The sequence below is a fragment of the Dermacentor variabilis genome, chromosome 9, assembly GCF_050947875.1.
Source record: "Dermacentor variabilis isolate Ectoservices chromosome 9, ASM5094787v1, whole genome shotgun sequence".
Classification (NCBI taxonomy): domain Eukaryota; kingdom Metazoa; phylum Arthropoda; class Arachnida; order Ixodida; family Ixodidae; genus Dermacentor; species Dermacentor variabilis.
The window spans coordinates 28,938,431-28,965,274 of record NC_134576.1 but is presented as its reverse complement, the minus strand read 5'-3'; positions in this window follow the sequence as shown (position 1 = coordinate 28,965,274).

Sequence of the window (26,844 nt, the reverse complement as noted above, 5' to 3'; positions counted from 1 at the left end):
CCGTGAAGCTGGGGAGTCACCGAGGACGAACAGAACAAGACAGAAGGAAAGAAAATCGGTTTTCATCTCTTTCGAGCTGGAAAAGTTCCAATCACCCCGGGGTGAAGTGGCGAAACGGCTTATTTGTCACCGCCTTTCCCGAAAATAAACACGGTTTAACACCAGAAGAAGGCATCGTATGGTGACGTCGCATGCTTGGCGAATGTTCTATACAAGGAGTTCCACTTCTTTAGCCAGGTTGTTCTACATAAACAAAAAAAAAGATTTATAACAGGCGGTGCAAGATACAATTATAAATGATACGATGTGTTATTGTCAGAGGTCTGACGCCCGAACACCGTATATCTTAAGATTGTAACTCGGACCGTGTTCATTATATTGTTTCTTCTAACAGCTTGGCTAACGTTAGCTGGGAACCCCATTGAGCAAACACATAACACAGCTGCTACCACTGCTTCGGATTCCCGCGCCGTTCGCAGCCGCTTGCTCACTATTCGACAAGTGTGATTCGCCCTGAACGGTTGACTCGTATAACTAACCGAAACTATTTTTATTTGCGTGCAGAAACCGTGTCCAACAACAAATAAGGTAATCGCACAATGTATCGACAGACACCAATTCGAACGCTCGTCGAACAAGTAAGACCTTATCCCATAGCAGAACTGCACTCACGTTGTTACAACCATCAAGTGTGTTTTTTTTTTAAATCATGGTTACTAAACCACACCACTGACCTACAGCGGCGTCACAGTAAGAGTGTATTCGCGAAACTAATTTTTTTAGAAATACACAACTGATATCCGAGCCATCATATATGCTCAAACAGGCTCAAATATGCGCGCTCTTAGCACAGGGTGTGGCGTCCACCTCACCGGCAACGGAAATGTTGATGATGCCAATATAAATCACTTTAATGGGAGTCACAGAAGATTTTCAAGGTGGTGAAAGCCACGCCATACTGTCTCGGCCGCGCGTGCCCGAGTACAACCCCCGGCAGCTGACGCTAGAGCGTATACCTGACATATAACACGGAGCTTCCGCCCAAGCTATAATGTGATCGAGCTCACGCTCACGATAGACTAGGACAGCGCCTACGTCATGAACACTGGCATAAATACGCATTTCTGTTCGGACATTAGAGTATATATGGTGGTAATCCACATGGAAGCACCATGTCCGGTGCTTCTTCAACATTATCGGCTAGGCATGAAAGCGCGGCAGGCATGCGGATCCGTCAAACTTTTCTTGTGCTTTCTGGTGCAGATGTTATCAGCCAGAACATTTTGCACGCTTGCGTTAAAATTAGGGCCTCAATTTCGCGGAATCTGCTGGGCATGCACCTGACTCTCGTATCGCTGCCAGCTTCTGACGCCCCAGCCATCGCTTTTCTTCCATATGCACTCCCAGAAATGCCAGCTCTTTCTGTCGCTGTTTAAGCGCGGATTGTCTGCATGTTCCTTCAGTGGGCATGAGAAGGCGACAGGCGTATGGATGCGTCAACTTTTTTGGTTTTTCTGGCGTATTTTAAACCTATTCTGTCACTGTGCTGTAAGCGCACGATCAATATAAGCTCACTGCTGTTTCCATGCTCGCATGCTCATATTGAAGTTTATGCGACTGCTATGATGTTACAAAAATGCTCCTTGCGCCGAGAGGTATTGAGCTAAACCCAGGTCCTACAAGAGACGAACAAAAAAAAAAAACACGGTGTGACAAGCATGCGACACCTCCTCAGGGATAATCTTCAGTGGCCTGCCTGGCTTGGTGGGCAACATTGTTCACCGCACCAAATAAACACAGACGAGCACAGCTGATCGGCGGTGAGTCATCGGTGACCACCACCACGCTACGGAGCGTCACTCTAATTGTGGGTTGCCTCAGCCCCCCGTCGTTCACGAACCAGGGCGGATCCCGTCAAACGGTAATAATGTCGCACTGCTCAAATCTCTAAATGTCAAGATAAATAAAACCCCGACAAGCTTGTTTCTCAGCTCAGCGAAGTGGAAGAAATTCAACTGAATTTGTAGAAGTAGTTAACTAATATTGGTGGTCTCCTCATTGCCGTCGAGGAAAAAATGGTTGCTTTCGAAGGTTGTGGTGGAGTCGGTAGCTCCGCTGTTTTATCAACTGCTTCGTGCGATGAAACGGCTGCCATTAGTCTGCTTTTAGGGGACTTGGAAGGTCTTTCACCATGCGGCAATTTACTCTTTTGCAGGCTGGCATTCAAACAATCTGAATCGAGGGCAGAGTCACAGTGAATCTTATCTGACGTACTGACGTCAACGCTTCATTTGCAGTTCGCGAACGAGGCTATTTCTAGAGCTCACAGACTTGATAGACATCTGGCAAATAAACGCCGTCCCATTATCGCCAGTTTCCTAGCTTGCAAACGAAAGATAGTTTTTTATAGAAATAAAGATACCATACAGTTCGATCGAAACTGAATACAGCTGGCATTGGTGTTTCAGACGATTGGGGCATTTCAACTAGCGCATCCCGGAAACTCCTGACAGAATTTCGGAAAGCCAGCGGTCATCACCTTTCTGGTCACTACAATAAGCTTTATGTTAAAAAATGCAATATTTTTGTGCCATGAACGTATAGTGTTTGTCAAGTTGATGCTCAAGCAGATTCATCTGTTCATGCACGTGAAACCGCATCCAGTAGTCATGATACGTCTTCGTCATAATAATGAAGGAGCACCAATCCGGGTTAGTGCAATTTCTGTCTTCTGTTCAAATATCCCTGGCGTTGCAAACAAGCGTCACGACATCTCTTCATTAATCGACACATACAATGCTGATATTGCTGCACTAACGGAAGCGCCGTCATTTCCGAATTTGAGAAGAACTCCAAGTTATACCTATGTGATCACTGCAACATAACAGTAGGTGGTGGTCTAATCGGTGTGTCAGATAAGCTTCCATTGTTTCTTATCAATACTGTCCGTAGTTTCGATTTAGTGTACGCATGTATTCGTATTGTAATGGGTGCACTGAACAGTTCCGATGGTAACGTCTCTGCGTAACCGAGGAGGCAGGTGACGCAGAGCAGGAACAGCTGGTAGCTCGAACGGCTCACACTCGTGCTAAGCACTGGCGATCCGGCTGGCCCCCTGGTTGCACAGCAGGCATGGAAGAGACGATCTGGCTGACCTTGTTCCTGTGCTCTTCTTCTTCATTACAATTACCCCCGGTGCAAAAGCGCAGCCATCCTGGCGACTTACGACGTGGAGACGAGCGGATCGTAGAATTGTTTCAGGCGGCGCACGTGAACAACATCCCGTCCACGGCGGCGCTTGTCGGATGTCGATGTAAGCGGCTCTATGACATAGTTGACGGGAGAGGTCCGTTCGACGATGCGGTATGGTCCATCATACTGCGAGAGAAGTTTTGTCGAAAGTCCAGGCGTGGTAGAAGGCACGGAAAACAAGACAAGGGTGCCGGGAGCGAAGTTCGGATTCGTAGCGTCGCCATCACGATTGGCTTTTTGTCGCTGTTGGTCAGCGGAGGTAAACTTTCGGGCTAATTGACGGCATTCCTCGGCGTATCGGGCGACGGCTGAAACGCGAGCACAATCTGACGCGTCTGGTGTATAAGGCAAAACCGTATCGATGGTATGGGAAGGATCGCGACCGTAGAGAAGAAAGTATGGAGAAAATCCTGTGGTACTTTGTGTAGCCGTATTATATGCGTACGTGACAAATGGGAGGATGATGTCCCAGTTTGTATGCTCCGATGGAACGTACATGGCGAGCATATCACCAAGGGTGCGATTGAAACGCTCTGTAAGTCCGTTAGTATGAGGATGGTACGCCGTGGGGGTCCGGTGAACTATGCGGCATTGAGCAAGCCGAGCTTCAACCACCTGCGACAGAAACACACGGCCTCTATCACTCAGCAGCTCCCGAGGTGGGCCATGACGAAGAATGAAACGATGGAGCAGAAAGGATGCAACGTCACTGGCGGTCGCTGCAGGTAGAGCAGCGGTTTCGGCATAGCGTGTAAGGTGGTCAACTGCGACAATAATCCATCGTTTTCCAGCGGGTGTTAGTGGTAGTGGCCCGTACAGGTCAATTCCCTCACGGTCGAAAGCACGAGCAGGGCACGGAAGCGGCTGCAATAATCCGTGGGCTGGATGAGGCGGAGATTTGCGGCGTTGGCATTGCGGGCACGAGCGGACAAACTTCTGGACAAAAGTAAACATTCCGCGCCAGTACTAACGTTGCCGCAGGCGCTCATACGTCTTCAAAACGCCTGCGTGTGCACATTGTGGGTCAATATGGAAAGACGCGCACATGTCGGAACGCAAAGTCTTAGGGATAACCAGGAGCCACTGGCGACCATCGGGCTGGTAGTTCCGTCGATACAAGAGTTTATCCCGGACAGCAAAATGGACAGCCTGGCGACGCAGGGAGCGGGAGATGGGAGATGCCGGCGAGCCAGAAAGGGGATCCCAAAAGAGAGGCCACCCAAGGATCCTTGCGCTGTTCTGATGCGAACGTGTCGATGTCGACCGAGGATACCGCCTTAATGGTGGAGAGGGACGCCGCGTCGGCTGCCAGCGGAGAGCTGGACAGAGCGTCAGCGTCAGTGTGCTTGCGACCTGAGCGGTATATGACGTGTATGTCGTATTCTTGAATGCGCAGCGCCCAGCGGGCAAGGCGTCCAGACGGGTCTTTTAAAGAGGATAACCAACAAAGGGCGTGATGGTCAGTAACCACATTGAAAGGCCTGCCGTATAAATAGGGGCGAAACTTCCCGAGTGCCCAAACGATGGCCAGGCATTCTTTTTCTGTGACGCTGTAATTGCGTTCCGCTTTGGTCAGCGCATGACTGGCGTAAGCAACGACGTACTCGGAGTAGCCAGACTTGCGCTGCGCAAGGACAGCGCCAAGGCCAATACCACTGGCATTGGTATGCACTTCAGTTGGGGCGGTGGGGTCGTAGTGTCGCAGTATAGGCGGAGACGTCAGGAGACGGCGTAAGGTAACGAACGCGGTGTCGCATGCAGGACACCAGGAGGATAGGTCGTTGGCGCCACTTAAGAGTTGTGTCAGAGGTGATATTATCGAGGTAAAATTGCGAGCAAAGCGTCGGAAGTAAGAACAGAGGCCGATGAAGGCGCGGAGTTCTCTGAGTGTCTTAGGTTTCGGAAATTCTGCCACGGCGCGAAGTTTGGATGGGTCGGGGCAAACGCCGTCTTGTGATACGACGTGACCCAGAATCATGAGCTTGCGCGCGGTGAACTGGCACTTTTTCAGGTTCAGCTGCAGGCCTGCGTTGGTCAAGGACGTCAACACTTGCCGAAGGCGAACAAGATGCGTGCTGAAATCAGGGGCGAACACAACGATGTCGTCGAGATAGCACAAACACCTGCTCCATTTTAGGCCGCGCAAGATATTGTCCATCATTCGTTCAAAGGTAGCAGGCGCATTGCATAGGCCAAATGGCATCACATTAAATTCGTATAAACCATCTGGCGTGACGAATGCAGTTTTAGGGCGATCAACTGCTGACATCGGGACCTGCCAGTAGCCCGAGCGTAAGTCCAACGAAGAGAAGAATTTAGTAAAGGCAGGAGCAGGTCGATGAACGGGACTATGAACGGGTGGTGGCGGCCGAGGACGTCGGGAAACGAGTGGTTGACGAGGGGGCTGCGCGGCGACGGATGCGTAAGTAAGTGGCGCGGCGGCTGGTGCTGCATTGGTAGAGCCTCAGCAACTTGGTCTTCAATAACCCGCCGGAGCGTAGGAGCGAGCTGTGTAGGAGGCTGTTGCGGCAGCGGCTGCTGTAGCTCAGCGAAGGGTAGCAAAGAATGCTGACGTGCAACTTCCTCCCGCACGAAAGCTTGGATTTGTGTGAGCAAAGAGGAACGATCAGAGAAGGCCGTCATGGAAGAGAGGGCCTCGTCAGCCACTGAGGTGCTCCTAGTCAACTCGCGCTGCCGCCTCAACTCGTCGTAGCTTTGGCACAAGTTTATGAGCTCTGCTACGGTGCGCGGGCTCTTGGCGATCAACATTTGGAAAATGTCATCGGCGATGCCCTTCAAAATGTGCTTCAATTTGTCATTTTCCGGCATAGACACATCCACACGTTTGCATAGGTCGAGAACCTCTTTAATATAACAGGTGAATGTTTCACCGGGTTGTTGCGCTCGCTCTCATAACCGCTGCTCGGCGCGCAACTTGTGGACGGCAGGGCGACCGAAAACTGCAGCGAAACTAGTCTTGAACGCGGACCAGGACAAAGTCGGCTTCGTGATTCTTAAACCACAGGTGAGCCACTCCCGCTAGGTAGAATATGACGGCATTTAACTTGGCGGTATCATCCCATCGATTGTGCAAGCTCACCCGTTCGTACGTAGCGAACCAGTCATTGACGTCCTGCTCGTCCGTACCGCTGAAAACCGCTGGATGGCGCTGCGTGACAGCGCCAGAGCAGGCAACGGGGGGTGGCGGCGGCGTCGGCTGGGGAGAGTCAGGCATGACGGGAGGCACAGTCCGAGACCGGAGTTCCAGGGTGTAGATGTTCTTGAGTACCCCGCACCTCCACCAATTCTAATGGGTGCACTGAACAGTTCCGATGGTAACGTCTCTGCGTAACCGAGGAGGCAGGTGACGCAGAGCAGGAACAGCTGGTAGCTCGAACGGCTCACACTCGTGCCAAGCACTGGCGATCCGGCTGGCCCCCTGGTTGCACAGCAGGCATGGAAGAGACGATCTGGCTGGCCTTGTTCCTGTGCTCTTCTTCTTCATTACAGTATCAATAATATTGGCAAGATCATTTCTGCCTATCATCAACGCCACCTTAGTCATTTTGTTCTGAGCTCTATGACGCTCCTACTAACATTATAGTCAGATATCCTTATTTTTCAATCTTCCTAATCAGCCATCTTATTTTCCGAAAATAACATGGTCTGGCACGTATACAGTCGCTCATTTTGTAAATTTATGTTTTGACTTTAATATTCCGCTAACATTAACTGTACCTACTGCAACTACGTCATGATGTGCTATCATACTTGACCTTCTTCTCACAACTTTGTTACTTCTTTAAACATGCTAGCTGGACTAATTGTTCATTGTTTCATAAACTTTCTTGCAGGGCAATGTCAAGTGCTGTACTAAGAAACTAAAATACATAGGGGATTATTAAAAGCTGATTTTACTTCTATCAACAAAGATGTGTCATATTTTCCGGACAATTACATGCCTAATCTTTTCGAACGAATAGTTATGCTTAATTGGTCAGTGTTTAAGAGGAACGTTAAGTATGTGACCACTAAATACATGTCAATAGGTGTCATTCCTTGGACACCTTTTAGTTTATTTATTTATTTATTCCTAGTGCAGGCAATGACGCTGGCGCATGCATGAGGGTCAATACAGTGACAGGGTAATGATAATAAAAAAAACTTAAATAGAAAAAGTGCATGAAAATGACGCAGCCTATAGCCATCTTGCAAAAGATCTAAATACATGCCTTAGCACAATAACTACAGTAAAAAGAACAACCGCACAAACGAAATCACATATGGGTGAAATGCTGTGCCAAGCGACAATAGAATACTAAACACAACAAAAACAGGAAATTTCACATAAAGGTGAGAAAATCATTACGAACACTGCTTAAGGTTGCGGTAATTTATGGCGCAGAGGGCTTTCCGGTTCTTTTGCGACGTTACTTGAGCGTTTATTGTTCTCATTCTTTAGTTTCTTGTTCTCATTTTTAGTTTATTTACACGATGCAGCAGAGCTATTGTGCTTCAACGTAATACATGTCCAGTGTAATACATGAACAGGCAGGCAATTCCATTCGTTGATAGTACGCGGATAAGACTATTCATTTGAGATTGTGTTTTAGCATATAATAGGCCAAGACTGTTCCCTACCTGAGTACGTGCACTGACAGCCTGGTGAAGACTTATACTTAGCATGAAATCAATGAACAACTCAGAGGAAAGACTGCGTCCATAACTCCAATTATTTCATTATATTTCTGGGAGAATAAAACAGCCAGAAATTGTTAAATTTCCTTCCTCTGTATTTTGAAAGGGGATCATATAATGTCTGCATAAGCCAACCTTCAGCACTTGGTGTCCGATCCACATAATCTGAATGACACACCCGGACCAGAGGCACTCAAACTGTCATGTTTATGAACCTTATCTAGTTTTTTGACAAATACTATTTTTGCTATAACTGCTACTCCACTGGCACGAGCGTTATATCTGTTATTAGCGGCGAGAACTAGGAGTGGCGCCCTCTCGTGAGTGACGTCACGGCCAGGACGCCGCTCGCTCCAGCTCGCCCGGCTGCCGCGCGCACTCGTTCCCTTCGTGAATGCTTGGGGTATGGGTGGCTCGAGCCGTACTTATAGAGGGGTACGTCGGCTGCTTTCTGCTGCCATGCTTGAACCACATTTCCTTCTCATAAAATGCGTGAGTCAATAAAATTTGCGGCCTGGATTTCGCAAGCTGTGTAGCGTTGAAGGAGTCTACTGGCATTGCAATGGATATGTGCGTCGTGTCTGTCCATAAATTTTGCGTAAAAGAATGTCTGCAAATTCAACACGCGAAGTTGTGTATGATGCTTCGATAAAAACTTCACATTCCTTAAGTATTTAGCTATGAGAGACATTGCATTTTACATGGCAGAAAAATATTGATAATTGGCGTCAGCATGTTATTCGTGTTAGACACTGCCCAGCGAATCTGTCATCATGATTCTTATTACTCTGGTGAGTTGTTCTAGTCAAATATGGCCATTTATTAATACGCAGAAGAAAGAGTTAGGCACACATTCCTTATGAAAAAGTTTTCTGCTACTTTCACCCTCCAAAACAGGCCTCCAAAAAACGAATTGCTCATTGCTGCTAACACTACGGCGCATCATGTAGAGTATTTACGTAGTTAATTCACAAATACCACAGTAGCAATCATCTGAGAGAAAAGTTTCGTTGTTAAAATCGAGAGCCAATCAATTGCAAGTGACGAAATGTTTCATAGTGGCCCTCAGTAGCCTTTATCGACAATATGGCACACCCCTGATCCCGTAACGGTAGCAACCGACTGTCGGATGGCGATCGAGGCACGCTTTGTTCGCGAAACCCATCAGTTCACTACAACTTCGAATTGAAACCATAAAGCATTTTTTTACAGCGCCAAATGGAATGGCTAAAGTATTTTCGAGCTACAACAGCGCAGCTTAGATTGCCTAGAAAAGGAAAATTCAAGCACTTTCTGTCTCACCATGTCTCGATCCAGCATCGTTTAATTATAGAAACGGAGAACTATTCGCTTCGTCGGTATATAAAAGATAACCTCGCCTAACTGCAGGCAAAATAAAGTTTGTTCCAATCCAATCGCCAACATTCATAAAGAAAGCACCACAAGCCTTACATATATTTTCACTTGATTTTTGACCCTCCACAGGGGGAATTAGGATATCTTCAATATGCCCCACACTACTAATCATTGACGCTTCGACTTTCTGGCTGCAGCAATACGGTTCAACAGGCATACCTCACTAAAAAATTGGGCCGAGCAGCCTGTGTCAGTTCGCCAAACAGATTCGTCATGTAGGTTCCTCACGCAACAAGCACCAGTAAATTGCTCAAGTGATTTGAACGTGTATTACGGAAAAGGAAATATATATTGGTACATTCCAATTTGTATTCTGCAAATAGCTGCAAGCCTTCATTACCTTTACTTCAAATTTCCACCGTTTAATATAAACAGGTGAAGAACCGCCTAATGTTGACGAGCAGTGGTGCTTGTAGAAGCTAAACTCCAGTATTAGTAATGTCCCCGTGTTACTGCTGAGTGTTTCTGTGAAGAAATGCAAAAAATTGATATTATACCATGAACTACTCGTCGTGAGCAAACCTGTTTTAGCGGATTAAGATCAACGTAACTGTTGTAGAAGTCATATATAGCCAGCGTTTGTGACATACTTGTTGCACCGCGGCAGGTATGGTATTATAGCTGGATTCCTGTATGCTATGTTTTTGAGATTGTCCATCCGCGCATGATAAACCCGCAATGGGCTGGTTTGCGCTCCTTCGGCTGGCACTGTAGCGTTCCTTTGAGAGCTGCATTGTTGCCTAAGAAATTAGATCTTTAAATGAATGTTCGCAAAGGAAGACGTCGTTAAAATATATTTGAGACGACCACCATAAGTATACAAGCGGAGAGGACGAGGATGAGCAAACAGAAACACCGCAGAAAGCGCCCGGACAACGCCCGAACTGTAGCAGACGACAGGCGCGAGTCCTTGCCCTGACGTCATGCGAGCGCCGCTCGCAGCGCCCAAAGACGAGGAGGGCCGCGAGCGTTCAGAGAAGCTCAGAGAATAATGCTCGAGGAGGGCCACGAGCGTAGTGTTGCATGCTGATGATCACATGGAGTTGATACCCAAGTTTTGAAATTCCTTTCGAACAACGGTTTAGATCATAGCAATCTTGGCTGGGGAAGGATCGGTAGGCGTCACGGAGAAGAAAGATGAATGGGCGGGCTCCAGTTCAGCGTCGAGCAAAGCGAGTTACATTGTCCGACGTTTCGCACAAGTCGAAGTAGACGCCATATTTCACAGGCTCACGTGTGGGCTTCATATGTCGGCTTTTAGTTTGTTGAAATCGGCGGCATTCTTAGATAATGATGTCAATAGTGGAGACGTTGCCGAATACCAGCAAGTGGAAGGCGTCTTCTGCGATATCGATTAATATCTTGTCAGCTTTCCGGCAAAAAGCCAGGACATATTCAGTTTGGGAGAGACAGGGCCCCGCTGGACTCTCAACACGCGTCACATACACCTGTTTCCTGCTACTCTGCGTCCCAAGCGGTCATCGAACAGGGCGCGAAGGGATTTTTTTTTCACCATGTCCCGCATTCGTTACTCGTCTTCTTGGGTTCGGAACCACACACTCAGGGCGCTGCTTAGGTACAAACCGACGATAGCCAGTATCATCGTTGGGTCCCGCCGGTCCTTAGTGCTGACACGATCATAAAGGTTGACCCACACTGGGACGTCAGTGCCATCCAAGCAGAAAAACAGACAAAGGTCGCGATTTGCGAAAGCGTCACAATTAGAGCAGTCTCACGAGTCTTCGGTGACGCTGATGTTGTCCCATCACCGGGAAGCACGATATCGAGCTCGATTTAGAGTGTTAGAGGGTGTCTACCAACCAGGACAACCCGGAAAACCGGGAATTCTCAGCGATTTAGAGTAGTGTGGAAAAACACAGGGAAAACTCAGGGAATTTGTGCCTCTATCAGGGGAAATTAGCTGTAATTTTACTGAAAGGGTCGAAATCGTGGTCATGCTGACTCGAGTAACAGACAGGAATCGTAATGAATCGACCTTGACCCCCTGTCGTGGACTGGAAGTGCTGCCAGTGTACCGTCAGCGACCGACTTTCCAGATTCCCATAAATTTGGACGGCTTCGTGCATCAGTCAATGCATCAGAACGTCTGAAATTTCAACAAAGAACTCATCACCGTCCGATTTTCTGGATGTTTCTGGACCGCAGTCCGCAACGGCATTATTCAAAGCCACCACCGGTGCCCTTTTGATTACCTCACTGCCTCGAACCGGCGCTCTAGCACGCGTATGCGGCAACGCATCTGCACCACTGCGAAGAACGCTAGAGCTAGCTGCTTCGTCGTTCGCTGTGAAGCTTCTTGCCGTTGGGTGCCGCGTTTTTATGGAAAGATTTCGCTGCTGCAAGCCATGGCTCGGAGTCCACTTCTGTGGTCCTCGCGATTGTCTTAGAAGCTTCGAAAGTACGATGCGTTGCTTAATGCCGGTTCCCGAAACTCAGCTTCGCCTATGTACAGACATGTTACTTGGTGAAGCATACGCAAAAGTATTGCAGTGAAGCATAACAAGCACGGGAAGGGGCCATTACCACGGGACACAGTATGTATTCCTTAATTATACATGCGTGCACCCGGTATTTCCTGTCACAGTACGAGCACCGATATGCCTAAGACGTGTACCGATGGGCCTTCAGAGAGTTTTCGAATGCACCTGTGGCGGTTTGAGCCCCTAAGGGCAGTAAATTATATGCATTTATTTTTTCCAACTGGCCGATTTTTCGAAAGTTTTCGCGGCCCCTAGGGAGTTTAAAAATCGGATGTAGACTGTGAAACTGACCACAAAGATGCTTCATATGGTCCCTGGGGCGAACGAGTAGCGAAAGGAGGGAAAGAACACAAAGGACCTACGCATTGCGGAATGAACGGAAAGGAAGCGTGCTGCCACCGTTTTGAAGGCGCTTTGAGCTCAAAAAGCAGTGTTGTCTGATGCCGAGACGCAGGTGTCCCCTATCCAAAGCAAAATAAACTCTTTAAAGCAGGGAAACACAAAACTGAGGCGTCGTGCGCAGGCTCAGAGTAAACCTCAACTTTCCTGACATTCATGTCAGCACAGTTGAGATTGATTTACGAGCTGTTGAGAGAGACTCTCAATTGCGACAAAGTTCGGGCCTCATACCACTGAGCTTGCTATCGTTGATAGAAATAGCTCATATTCAAAAATATTTGCTTCTGTATGGCCCTGCTTCTTAATCGTAATTGAGAATGTCCGACACCATATGCAATTTTTTTCAAAGACATTTTATTTGCGGTGAATTTTACTAACCCCCCCAACCCTTCTATTCTCTTTTTGAATAGCAATAACACTACTCCTTAGTATTCAAATTGGATTAAGTTTCATATGCTTATTAGAGAGTGGCAGCGTCGAGCGATATGGTTTCAGCCCGTCTTGACATAAAAGACAGTTATTCATCCTTCAGGGGATTTTGCAAAGGCACTCAGGGAAACCTGGAAAATTCAGCCAATTTGGAAATGTCAACTTGGTAGACACCCTGGCGTGCTGAGGAGCTCTGAAGCAAAGACAGAGATCGCAAACCTTACACAAAATGTTATGTGCGTATAGACACCAATGAAGGAACAAATTATTATGTTATTACAGGAGCAGCGCAGCGAGAGACCAAGGAGAAAGCACCTTGCTTTCTTCCTTGCTCCTCATTTTTGACACTTACCCATTTCTGGGCATTGGCAAAGAAGCCGGAAGTTAAAGGCTAAAGGGAAGGGGAGAGAAGAAGCCCTAAACTGGAAAGTAAATCAGTGTCAAGTATAACATTCATGGTACTTAAGGAATAGATTTAAGTAGTAAATATATAAATAAGGAAAAGTCATGTGTCTTTGCGCCAGGTCTTTTGAGCGACTGTTGTATTGCGCAAATATAGAAACCTATGTTTGCGCCGAATGCAAGTATCAGAAAAAGGGCTTACATTAGGCCAGTAGGCTTACCACCGAATTACAGCTATTAAACGTATATGTGTTCTGCATTATAAAACCACACTCACACCATGCTCACACAAAAAAGTGTAACAACTAACCCCGGATCCGAGAAAATTCTAAGAGCATCCACATTATTCAGGTCCCTGTGCTTTATACTCTGCAATAACGAAGTCAGCAGTCACACAGAAAAATAATGGCTTTCGCCATAATGTTATTGCACAACATTTCAATATATGAAAGGAAAGCAATTTCTCACAAAGGCGAACTTTACGCTATGGTGACCAAAGCAACACGAAAGTACCGGGCCCAAAATGGACATCACGGTGACGGAGGTCGTAGCTTTGCTTCTGCTTGTCTTGAGACACTTGTAGACGAGCGCGCGCAAGTTGGCGAGCATGGTCAGCATGGGCGATTGCATCACGGACATAATTGCTAGTTGAAGTTGTGGCGTACGGAAGCACAGTGTCCAGTGGTAGCGTCGGTTCGCGGCCATACAATTGGTAAAACGGAAAAAAGCCAGCACTTTCGAGACGGGAAGAGTTGTATGCAAAGGTAATGTAAGGTAGAGCCAGGGTCCCAGTCATGGTGGTCGCCTGAAACGTATTTGGATAGCATGTCTGTAAAGGTGCGGTTCAAACGCTCAGTTAGGCAGTTCGTTTGGGGGGGGTAGAAGGTGGTTAATTTATGCTGTCTTGAGCAGGCACGCATGATGTCGTCATTGACCTTGGCCAAAAACGTACGGCCGCGGTCTGTAAACAATTGACCCGGAGCACTGCGCATAAAAATATTATCATGTAGGAGGAAGCCAGCAACATCAGTTGCGCAACTGGTCGGAAGAGCACGGGTAACGGCGTAGCGGGTCGCGTAGTCCGCCGCGACTGCAACCCACGTGTTTGCTGATGTGGATTCCGGAAATGGACCAAGAAGGTCCAAGCCGACACGATGGAAGGGTTGGGCAGGGAGGTCCAGTGGCTGTGCGTAACGAGTGGTGAGCTGGGAATGCTTCTTGAGTCGTTGGCAAAGTTCACAAGCGGCAACCTAACGTCGCATGGAACGGGCAAGGCCGGGACAGAAAAATTGGCGGAGTACATGGTCATAGGTTCGGGATACGCCGACGTGTCCTGCCGTTGGTACGTCGTGAAGCTCTTCTAGAATGGTGGAGCGGAGGTGTTTAGGTATTACAAGTAGGAACTCACAGCCGCCCGGATGAAGGTTACGGCGGTACAGAGTAGCGTCTTGGAGGACAAAGAGGCGTAGAGCAGCATCGGCCGGAGAGTGTTCAAATCGATCGATCAGTTCTCTGGTGTAGGCGTCACGGCATTGCTCGTCGGCGAAATGAAGCAGCTGGGATACAGAGAATGCTCAAAAAGCACTGGCAATATTTGAGGAGTCAGAGTCGTCAACAGGGTAACGCGACAAACTGTTAGCGTCTTGGTGCAGGCGGCCAGACGTGTACACCACGGAATATGAAAATTCTTATAGCCTCTAAGCCCATCGGCCAAGCTGGCCTGTAGGATCTTTTAGCGATGAGAGCCAGCAGAGAGCATGATGGTCAGTGACAACGGAAAAAGGGCTACCCTAGAGGTAAGGACGGAACTTCGCAACCGCCGAGACTACAGCAAGGCATTCTCGTTACGTAATGGAATAGTGGCGCTCCGATGGTGCTAGGAGACGGCTCGCATAAGGAATAACGCGATACAGGCCACGCTGACGCTGGGCTATGACGACACTTACGACATGACCGCTGGCATCTGTACGTAATTCTGTAGGGGCATCAGGGCCGAAGTGGGCGAAAATAGGTGGTGAGGTTAGAAGAGTGACCAGACGAGAGAAGGCGGCGGCTTCTGCAGTACTCCACGAGAAATGTACGCTTTCTACAAAAGATTAGTTAGTGGCCTAACAATTGTCGCAAAATCTGGAACAAAACGACGAAAGTACGAGCACAGCCCTACAAAACTTCTTACGTGTGCGGCTGTCTTCGGAACCGGAAACTATCGGACAGCGCGAGGTTTGTCAGGATCAGGCTGTACTCCGGAAGCGTCGACGAGATGGCCGAGAAGAGTAATTTGTCAGTGCCCAAAACGGCATCTGGACGAATTAAGTTGCAGCTTCACCTTTCCAAATACATCAAGTATAGTTGTGAGACGATCAAGGTGAGTGTCGATCGTTGGCGAGAATGACGTCGTCGAGGTAACAGAGGCATGTGGAGCACTTGAAACTTTGTAACAAGCAGTCCATCATACGCTCAAAAGTGTCAGGGGCGTTGCATAATTCAAACGGCATTACTTTAAATCGGTATAAGCCATCAGGTGTGATGAACGCGGTTCTTTCTCTGTCCATGTCGTCAACAACAATTTGCCAGTATCCGCAACAAAGATCAATAGACGAGTAATAGCTGGTACCATGCAGGCAGTCAAGGGCGTCGTCTATACGTGGGCGCAGGTAGACGTCTTTCTTAGTAATGTTGTTCAGATGACGGTAGTCTACACAGAAGCGCCAAGTGCCGTCCTTCTTCTTTACCAACAGCACAGATTACGCCCGCGGACTCGATGAAGGCTCAATGATGTTTTTATCTAGCATATTGTTCACTTCATTTTGAATTACTCGGCGTTCCGACGCAGAAACTCGATATGGTCCTCTGTGAATAGGCACAACATCGCCAGTAAGAATCCGATGCTTGACCGCGATCGTCCGGCCTAAAGGGCGATCGTCGAAGCCGAAAATATCTCGGTACGACGATAATACTTCGCAAAGGTCTTTAGCCAGGAGCCGTCACAACCATTTTCGTTATGTTGGGATCGGCGCCCGAGGCTGGTGCGAGGGGCATGTTAAGCTCTCGAGAACGATCGGTCGATAACGCTGCCACGTATTGGTCGCCGAGAGAATCAATGGTAGCAAGGCAAATACCTTGCGGTAGAATTTGCTTTGCCAATCCAAAGTTACAGACAGGCATGCGAGTGCGGTTCGCAGTAATAGTAAGTATGCAAGTAAGTATGTATGTAAGTAAGTAAGTAAGTGAGGCACGGTGAGGTCATACTGTATTGGAATGACGGGGGCGAGGAGTGACGAGGTACTCGCCATCAGGAACTGGTGGGAAGGACATTTCAATGTAGGCTATGGACTTTGGCGGCAGGCGAAGAAAGTCGGTGGAGCGTAAGTGGCAGTGGGGTGCGTCAGAAGGTTCTGCGAGCATCGGCAAATCAAGGCGAAGGGTACTGGAAGAGTAGTCAATAAGAGTAGAATGTGCGGAGAGAAAATTGAGGCCGAGAATGAGGTCGGGGGGGCAATGAGCAATTACCGTGAAGAGGACAGGAGTGTGGCGGCCGGCGATGCTGACAGGTGCCATACACATGCCGATGATAGGCACAGTACCGCCATCCGCAACGCGGACGACGCGTGCCGACGTTGCGGTGAGGAGCTTGTTCAGTTGTCTTCGGAAGGGAGCACTCATAACAGAAAAATGTGCTCCTGTATCGATGAGTGCCGTGACAGGATAGCCGTCAACGTGAACGTCAAGAAGGTTTCGGTTTGTAGTTAACGTGAGCGGAGGAGTTGAGCGCAGGGTCGACAACGCAGCTTCACCTCTAGAAGCTGCAGTGCCTGGTTTTCCGGCTTGCTCCGGGGGGCGATAGGCGGCGAAGAGAACCGGCGGGGTTGGGGCGAACGAGACTGATGGCGTCGAGGTGAGGGCGAGCGGCTGTAGCGAAGGTTCCGAGGAGGGGCATCAGCCGCATTGGGTTCATGGCGGGTGGCATAGGGAACAGAAGGTCCAAAGGTGCGGGAATTAGTGGCGGCGTATGTCCGAAGAGGGGGTGGTCATCGGTTGCACCAGTGACGGGCGACGTAGACGATGCGACAGCAGTGTAAGCAGATAGGCCTGTCGTCAGGGGTTCGCCATTGGGACGGGTTGCGTCTAGATGTGGCAGAAAAGGACTGCCGGGGACGAGGAGGGCCACTAGAGAACGGGGGAACGCTGGGTCGAGACACACGGAGTTCAGAGCGATGTTCTCAAATTCCTGTCTGACAACGGCCCGAATCATCACAATGGTGATTGCTGGCGCATCGGGAGGCGTCGTGGAGAAAGCTGGCGAACAGGCAGCCTCGAGTTCAAGGCAAACAATACGTGTGACATCGTCACACGTGGTGGTCTGACGTGGTCGACCCTCACATGTCGACGTAGCAGCAGTGTTGGGTAGCCGCGTGATGTGGTGTGGGATACGGCGGCTCTTAGCTTGTTCAAGCCGACGGCATTGTTTTTAATGGCGTCGATAGTCGTGACGCTGACGAAAACAAGCAAATTGAAAGGGTCGTTGGCGATGCCTTTTAGCACATGTGCCACTTTATCTCATTCGGACATATTATCGTCAGCTTTGCTGCATCGAGCCAAGACGTCGAGGATTTTGAAAAACGTGCGGCTCTGTAGATGACTGAACACGAGGCGCAAGAGCCTTTCTCGCGGCAGCCTTGCGCCCAATGGGGTCGCCGTAGAGTTCCCGTAGCTTTTCTTTTAAACAGTCCCAACTGGTTATCTCGTCATCACGCGTTTAGTGTCACATGCGTGGGATGCCGCCGAGATCATGGTGAGCATAATCGTTGGGTCCCACCTGTTATTAGCACTGGCGTGTTCATAGAGCTTGATCCAGTCGTCGACATCCTATGCCTCCAGGCCAGATAACACACCTTGGTCACGATGTGGGGCAACCGTGACGATTGGAGCAGTCGGACAAGCCGAAGCCTTTGCAGAGGCGCGCTCGTCACCGCGAGGCATGGTGACAAGCTCGGTATGCAGACCACTTCGGAGTTTCGTGGGGAGGACGGGGATCGCTGACCTCCACCAGTCTGGGGCGCGATAACTTAACTCTATTCCAAACAGAAAGTATTCCAAACTCCAAACGTCAAAATGACGCGACTGTTTCTGCGTACGGGGGCGGGAACCTGCGCCGTTTTTCAATCTGCCAAATAAGCAGCCTCCGTCGTTTCCGGAAGCATGTTTTGCTTGCTTTTTACTTGCAAAGGGACCGTATAGCAACTAACATTTATATATTAACGCCTAATAAAAGAACAATTGTATGTCGCTGAGAGTAAAATTGTTTTGTAATCTTTTGACGCAAGGTAAGTTGAAGCACGCTTGAAAGTAAACACAAATATTTTAATTTTTCAAGTCATAGCCACACATGCGCCAATTCCGCATCCAATCCATTTCGCTACGCACAAGTAAGATGGCGGCTAAGTGAAAACAGCTGATCGGTTCTGTGGGCCGCACGTGGTGTATTTTCGCCCGTAACGCTGCTTGATTAGATGAAATCTCGGCGTACGAGATGTACTTTCGCTCCAGAAGATATTTGGAAGCTGTGATCATCATGAATACTTTGAAAGCGTAGTGCTCGGTGAGTAAACACATCATTCTTTCTTGTGCTTAATGTCTTTGCAGTAGCATCTGAAGATCTGCGGTGATAGCATGGTGTTCAGTTTTGCTTTTATTCGCATAGGATATGGATGAATTGATGAAGGTTGGAAGGCATCTCAACAGATAGCTGGTAAGTAAACGTTTTCTATAAGCGATCGCAACTATCTCCGAATGTAGTTCCTGATTTAAATCGAAGATGGTCTGTAACAGAGGCTCATTTTTTTTCTCTACCACACACTGCTGCGCAGTGATACATTCCCCCGTGCGGGCGGTACAGATACTCCACCAACCCGCCAACAGCCGATGGAGGATGCGGCCTGCGGGCAGCCACCGAGTATGCGCGGCAGGGGCAGGGGCAGCTGGCTGAGGCAGCGAACGCGGAGGCCGCCTGTTTCCACGAGCTGCTGCTGCATCAAAATAGGCAGGTACGTACAACTTGGCCAGGTCATTTTTTAAAGAGGGGATTAGTGCGCATGGTAATGCACATTACAACCATATTACGCATGAGAGGCATCTGTAGTCATTTGGCTCATTGGCTCATGCACGTTTATACATCTCCTTTGAGGTGTTCTTTAACACATAGCAACTTACAAAACATTTCCATGGCTCCATGTATCACCACAGCATGATCATCTTTTGTTTAACAATTGAGCTAGTCACGAATACTGTCTTCTGACAGGCAGAGGCAGCTTAGTAGGATTTGCTACGTTTCACATGTTTTAAACATAATAGACCATATACATTTGCACGGCCATTTCTCATGTCATATGTAAATGATCTCGCTGCCCTCAAGAGTAACCTTGCTGAACCTGTAACACTTGCAAACAGTGCGAATCAAACGTTTACATTGCATAACCTGCAGCTGAAGTAAGTGAACTTGTTTCGCATCATCATCCGCAGCTGGTGGAGGAGCTGAGGGCGACCCGGGTGCTGCAGCAGCAGCTGGCAGAAGAGATGCGTGGTTTGAGAGCGGCCACGGGCCTCATCGCGACAACACTGCGCCAGCTCCTGGCTGCCCTGGCTCGCCTCCGCGAGCAGGCTCAGCCATGAGGGACAGTCCCCCCTCCCCCCATATCATCCTTTAGTACTAGTAGGTACAAGTGTTGCCCATCTTTCTGTTGAAATCACCGCTGCAGCATTTGGTGGTGGTGCCCATATGTTCTCGAAAGCTGTTGTGACGAGTTGTAGCCAGTATTGTGAAATTATGTGCAGGTCATGTGCGAGCATGGCAGCGAAAACTGATAGTGCTGTGATGGCACTTGAAACTCGAATGCATGTTTTTTTGTATGTAGCACTAAAGGATGATATGGGACTGTTTTCCCTACAATTCCGTCCGTAATCATATTTTTTTCAAGGTAATTTCGTTTCATGTGTATTGTCACTTGCAGTACAAGTTTGCCCAAGTGAGAAGTTATAAATGATATGTAGTATTTTTGCCATATTTCCGTTAGGCGTTGTTCACTTTTGTTTTCCTGTTACTGATATGTTTCAATGCGCACCCTTTTTCCAACGAAGATATACGCTATGCAATCACTTTTAGAGCAACTTCGACATTGTCTCGCACACATACAGATGCACTTAACTACAATGCTGTGATAACTAGAAATGAATTTTCATGCCATATGTATGCCATGTTTGCAGTGTCAAACATGCAATGCAAAGTGGCCGAACTGGAATTTTTTTTAACACCAAGCGCCTGTTACTTGTGATTGTTATTGTGATATTTCAGGTGTCGTTACCTATGATAGCAGTACAATGCCCCCATTGTAGGCGAGCACAGTTTGTGATATACATAATAGAGCCATCGATGTGGCCACTATTTTGACATTCGCTGCCAGGCTGATCTTGCAGCCGGTATATGAAATACATTTGAAGTGCGAAACATTTTCTCACTTGTCGTTCCTTAAAAGTATGTGATGGCTGTTTTATATTGGGATCTTATTACGGAACTAGTCATTGAACTATTTCGTGCTACAAACACACTGACTACGTAATAGACAAGACATCTTTCTTGCTGTTAAGTTGCTGGATGAAGATAAGTGGTTGTGTGCGAGTTCAAAGAAACATCATTATGCTCGTGTCATATTTATGCAATTTAACATCTACCAACGGTCCATTGGAAGTGTACTGGGTCCCATGTAGTGACCATCACACGGCTATTTTGGCGCCATGAAGACATGCTCTGTGTGCTTGTCTGTCATTTGCTTTGATGAAAGATGGCATTGAAGATGGATGACGTGGTTTTATTTACAATGCTGATATAAATACACGATTTTAAACAATGCAAGTGGCACTTGAAATGAATATTTACAATTTGTGTTCCTTAAATTTAGAACTATTTACATATGTACACTCTCCCAAGGGAGAATAACGCGCGTGACATGCCAGGCGACCGTTTTCGGCATAACTGGGCCTTCTGTCAAGGAACTGTGCGGTGGCTGTGTGGCAAAACAGCGCAGCGCCTACAAGGTGCGTGAGAACAGTACACATGGTGGAGCGAGAAGTGTTGTGCTTGGCAGCAGCCCGAATAGGAAGCGAGGAGACGAAGACCAATATCCTTCCGCGCAGTGCAGATGGCGGTAACACTGTCGGTGATGACAGAAGCAACAGCAGCAGCAGCAAATCATTTGGCAAACCCCAGCAGGCCAGAGAAGTGGTTACAACATTCTGCTGATGAACACAAAGTGTTCAATCCACAGATACTGAATGAAAGACTCTCATGTAGTGTCACAGTGGAATGATGCAATCATCTCCTGTAGTGACAGCTCACTGGAAGAGGACACGGTAAAACGCTGATTATGATTGAGCAGATTCGATAAAAAAACAGCACGCTATCCACTAGTTGCACACATTTCTTCACATTGGTTCCTGCTCTCTATTAGGTGTGTAGACAGCAGTAATATACATCTGCCTGTAGTGTCAGGCACGTGTTTATTGCTGCTGTCGGTGCTGCTGTCGACGCAGCCACCTTCGCACCCTTTTAAGGTAGTGCTGCTGCCGTGTCGAGCCGAAGAGGTTAATAACATTATCCCGGGCAGCACAGCCTTTCAAGTACATTATGCGTGCTGCCCTCACTCGAGGAACTCTCTGTGGGGAGGGGTTGCCAATTTCATCGTCACTACTGCTGCTGTCCATCACTAACATCATGCAACACGCCATCTTCGTCAAGACACAAGTTGTGCAACACTGCACATGCTGCAACGATGTTGGCTGCACGGTCTGGTTCGTAGTGGAGGGCGCGCTACCGCTGAAGGCAGCGAAAGCGGCTCTTCAGAAGCCCAGTGCACCGCTCCACTACGGACCGCATGGCAGCATCTGCAGTGTTGTACCGGCCTTCCGCAGTGTGTATGGGAGGGTGGCCTGTGACTTGGGTCAGGAGCCATGGTTCCTGGGGGTAGCCCCTGTCACCTGCAGGATCATAAAACATGGTGTGAAATCTGCACAAAGTTTAGTAGGCGAAGCATGGGCCATGTAAAATGCACCTACTACAGAAAGGCTGCAATAAAGGAATGTACAGGCTGAGCACCTGACGCAGCTGTGATCACAGATAACAATAGCTGGGAGATAGTAGCATCCCTATTTGCAGCAAGGCAGCTCTTTGTGTAGTCTTTATTCACAAATGACTATCAGTGTAAAAAAGAAATGAGGCAACGCGTGCACTGTAAACTCACATTAAAAATTAGTTTAAAGTACAGCGCAGGTGCGTTGTCACTTTGTTTCGTGCAGATACCATTGGAAAATTTCTACATATCGCCGATACTTAATAGCCTGACTATAACATAAGGGGTTCGGGCTTCAATATTCTCTTACGGTGCGAGCACGCTTTGCTGCATGCTGCCAGAATTGCAACTGCACAAAATTTTCCAGCTTCTCACCGAGGAGGTGTTTGCCGGCCTTGGCAATATGCCCCTCCAGGAACCGACGGCGCAACCACGTAGTTCTCTAGACGTGGGCGTCATGGTCTGACCCCAGTCGCAGAGCGTCAACGGCGAGGCTCCGCATGCCTGCAGGCGGCTCCATTCCCGGCGTCATCGGATGCGTGGACGGCAGCCTTATGGCCATCATCGCACCGCGTCGCAGATCTGACGAGAGCGCGCACAGCATAAGCCACACGTTGGTATGACGGGGAAATTAGACCAAAATTAAGGTACTTACGAACATTGTGTTGAGGGCGTATTGGCCCTTGCGGCACATGAATGCCGCCTTCTGTTCGCCCTTCGGTGCGATGATGGCCATAAGGCTGCCGTCCACGCATCCGATGACGCCGGGAATGGAGCCGCGTCGAAGGAACCCTTCCTTCACGGCTGCCTACTCCTCCGACGTCCTCGGGAAATGAACCCACTTGTTGCGGGCCCCGGCGTGGACGATTGCCTCCGCCACGCGTCGCACACCCTTGCTGACCGCAGGCTGGGTCACGCCGATCGTCTCCTCGCTCCCTATCGAGGCTTGAAAGCTGCCCGTTGCGAAGAATCGCAACGCGCACAACGCTTGTCGCTCCACCGACAGCGTCGTTTTTCTCATGCCTCCCAGTTCCTCTACCACTTCGTTGCACACCCACCGCACAGTTTCTTTCATCAGGCGAAAGTGCCGCCGAAACAGATCGTCTGGCATGTCAAACTCATCCTCGAGCTCCCTCCTCCCGCGCCCGGGCTGACGAGCCGCCGCCGCTGCCCCCAACGCAATCAAGAAGGCCGCCATTTTTTTCTATTCCAAACGGAACGGAGCACTCACCGGTTATTCCACGAATTTGGCGGGTTTGTTCGGCATAATTTAGCATAATGAGCGTGTAAACGTCACTTTGACGTGGCAGTTTTGAGCATTCCTGACGTCGCTTGACAGGCAGGAAAAATGGGCGCGGCCTCGAAAAATTCGACCAATGAGCGAGCGGTTTCGGTCATTATGGAATAGAAACAGAACGGAATAGCTTTACGTTATACCGACCCTGAACGTGTGGAACGACACAGACGAAAGAGGCTATTTACACGCTATTTACGCTAGAGCCAGGCAGCCAGGCTGACACTCGCTCGCCAAGGTCACAGACCCACTTCATCGTCGTTCTCGCGGCGGCTCGTCTCGAGCAACGCTCGATGATATCGTAATAATATTATTCCTATCGCAATAAAAAGGGCTGGCTAACGACGCAGTGTGACCTGGCATGGTCACACCGCATGCTTGTACCACGAGCTCAATAGAAGAGACAGATGTATGACCCAACAGTTAACACTGCTTTTGACTCTACCGTAGTCAGCAGTGTGTCGCTTGGATATTCGACCAGTGTTATTCACAGTGTACTGTATGCTGTTAATATTGACCATAATTGTTTGATTTGTTGGCAAAAAACGACGTCCAGCAAACGAGGCAGTCGCGCAATGTATCTACAGATAATCTTTCGAACGCTTGTCAATGTAAACAGCACAACTTGCACCTGAATGATACCCACGCTGTCAGGATTGTCATAAGTTTCGCAACTATTCATTGCTGATAAACCATAGCGTAGAGTTAGACTACACTGCTGCGGTAAGGTCATATTCTCGAAACAAATTTTTAGAATTACAAAACTCATATCCAAGCCTGGTGCAGGTTCAAATTAACAAACGCGCACGAATCGCGCTGATTATTTGGTCACCTCGCCACCAGCAGTAACTCCAACCATGCCGACTTAATTACTTTGCTACGTCTCGCAGAACTATTTGCCACGCACCACACGCCATGTCCTGCTAAAGAGACCTCGTGAGTGCGACGACAACCACCGGAAACTGCCGCCGTACGTATTTATGGCATACAACACGCAGCGCTCCCCCAAGCCAGCATGCCCACGGCCCATAGATGGCACCACTGCCTACGCGATATAGCAGCACCCAAGAAACAAAGGTCGATAGCGACGCTTCATTGTCGAGAGATACGAACCGCATGGTTTGCCGCGGACGCTTGAGAGGAATAGAGAAATGTTAAGTTTCAGTGTGAATTCCCTAGTCTTGGGCTTTCGCTATCATCGGCTGCGGCTGTAGGCTATTATATTCAGCGAACTCTTTCAACCTTTGGAATTTATTTAGCACTATTATGACATAATTATTAGATAAGTACGTGTCAATAATAACAATAGGTAATGATAACTGAAATCCATGCTTTAAATATACATTGGATCGCTAAAAAGGAAACGCATGTATTCGCCTGCTAAGCACGTATCTAGCCCTTCCTCGTGGTCTAAATATAAAGAAGAAGAAGAAGAAGAAGAAGAAACTTTAGTAAAGAATAATCCGGCAGTTCTTGATGTGGTGGCCTCAGGTGACGGCTCGAAGTTCTTGGACTCGAGCGGCATCTTTGGCTTGCCGGACGGCCCAGAGCTGGTCTGCCAGCTCTGAACTTCTGATAGCCGCCTCCCAGCGGCGGTGACGCCTACGGAGAAGGTCCCCGGCGGCTCCCGCATCCGGGGCGGCGTCGGGAAGAACGGAGCTCGAGCCTTCTCCTACTCTGGCAACAGCCGCGATTCTGGACGCGTCGCCAACGGAGCTGCTTTGATTACCGTTGTTGCCGGCACACTCCCAGAGCATGTGTCGCAGCGTTGCTCTGTGTCCGCATGTTTTACACGCGTCTGTTGGATACAAACTCGGATAGCAGTAAATATAAAGAACATGAAATCTTACTTCCTTGCTGTGCCCAAAGCAAGATATTTTCCAGTCAACTGTTTTTGCTCTTACGCACCAACCGCAAGAAGTTTCGGCAACCCGTTTCTGTACAGAACGACAGTTATCTTAATGCCATGCTTGATATTCATAATGTGCTCGAATCTGTATCAAAGTGTTCACCAAAATTTATTGCCTTATTTCTGTTTTTACCAATCAAGACTGGTCTACTATGCCCTATGTTTGCGACCTCGAATGTCCCTTAATTTGTTCGATCAATATCACCTTTTATGGCAGACCGAAATTTATTCAAGATTTAAGGGTGCCGACACCAGCGGGTATTGATAACATTATTTCTAACAAATTCTCATTCACTTAAGTACCATTACGTTATATGAATGCGAAAGTGCTGACTTCTCTAAGTTTCAATTATCACGTGATCATGATCCGTGACGTCACACATTAAGTGTCCGTCACAACACTACCCTAATCTACGTTAAAACATCTTGGCGTAATTTGTACCAACTTTCTTCCACCTTAATCAACCTTGCTCTAATTACCTTGATCGACCTTAAAATCCTTTATTGCAAGTTGATCTAATTGGAACCAAATTTAATGCATCTTATTTCACCTTGCACTAATTTGTACCGACCTTAAACCTTTTTAACCCATATTCATCTACGTCGCTCCAATTTTTACCATTTAATCTAACTTCATTCGTCATCAGCCTGGTTACGCCCACTGTAGAGCAAAGGCTTCTCCAATACTTCTCCAACTACCCCGGTCATGTGCTAATTGTGGCCATGTTGTCCCGGCAAACTTCTTAGTCTCACCCGCCCACACAACTTTCTGCCGCCCCCTCCTACGCTTCCCTTCCCTTGGAATCCAGCCATAACGCTTAATGACCATCGGTTCTCTTCCCTCCTCATTACATGTCCCGCCCATGCCCCCCCCCCCCTATTTCCTTTTCTTAATTTCAACTAAGATGTCATGAACTCGCGTTGGTTCCATCACCCAATTTGCTCTTTTCTGATCCCTTAACGTTACACCCGTCATTCTTCTTTCCATAGCTCGTTGCGTCGTCCTCAATTCAAGTAGAGCCCTTTTCGTAAGCCTTCATTCATTTTGCTTTAATTTGTAGCAGCCGTAATGCGCTTTATTCCACCTTTACTTTAATCACCTTAATCCACTTTATTTCAGCTTAATCCACTTTCACTTTCATTTGAATTGCTTCACCCTTATTTGCTTTACCTTAAGTCACCTCACTGTAAAAAACTCTGTATCATTGGTGACGTCATACAAGACGCTGATGTTGTATTTTGGTGACACTTGTTGCGGACAAGAACGCTGGCTTTTGTTACTCATGGGGCATATAGTGCTTTGGAAAAAAACATTAAGAATACGTCGACTGTCTCTAATGAAATATTGTACCATAAGATATTGCGATATCAATTACATGGGCCCTGCAAACCCACTTCTGCCGCCAGCGTCACCGTCGCAATCGC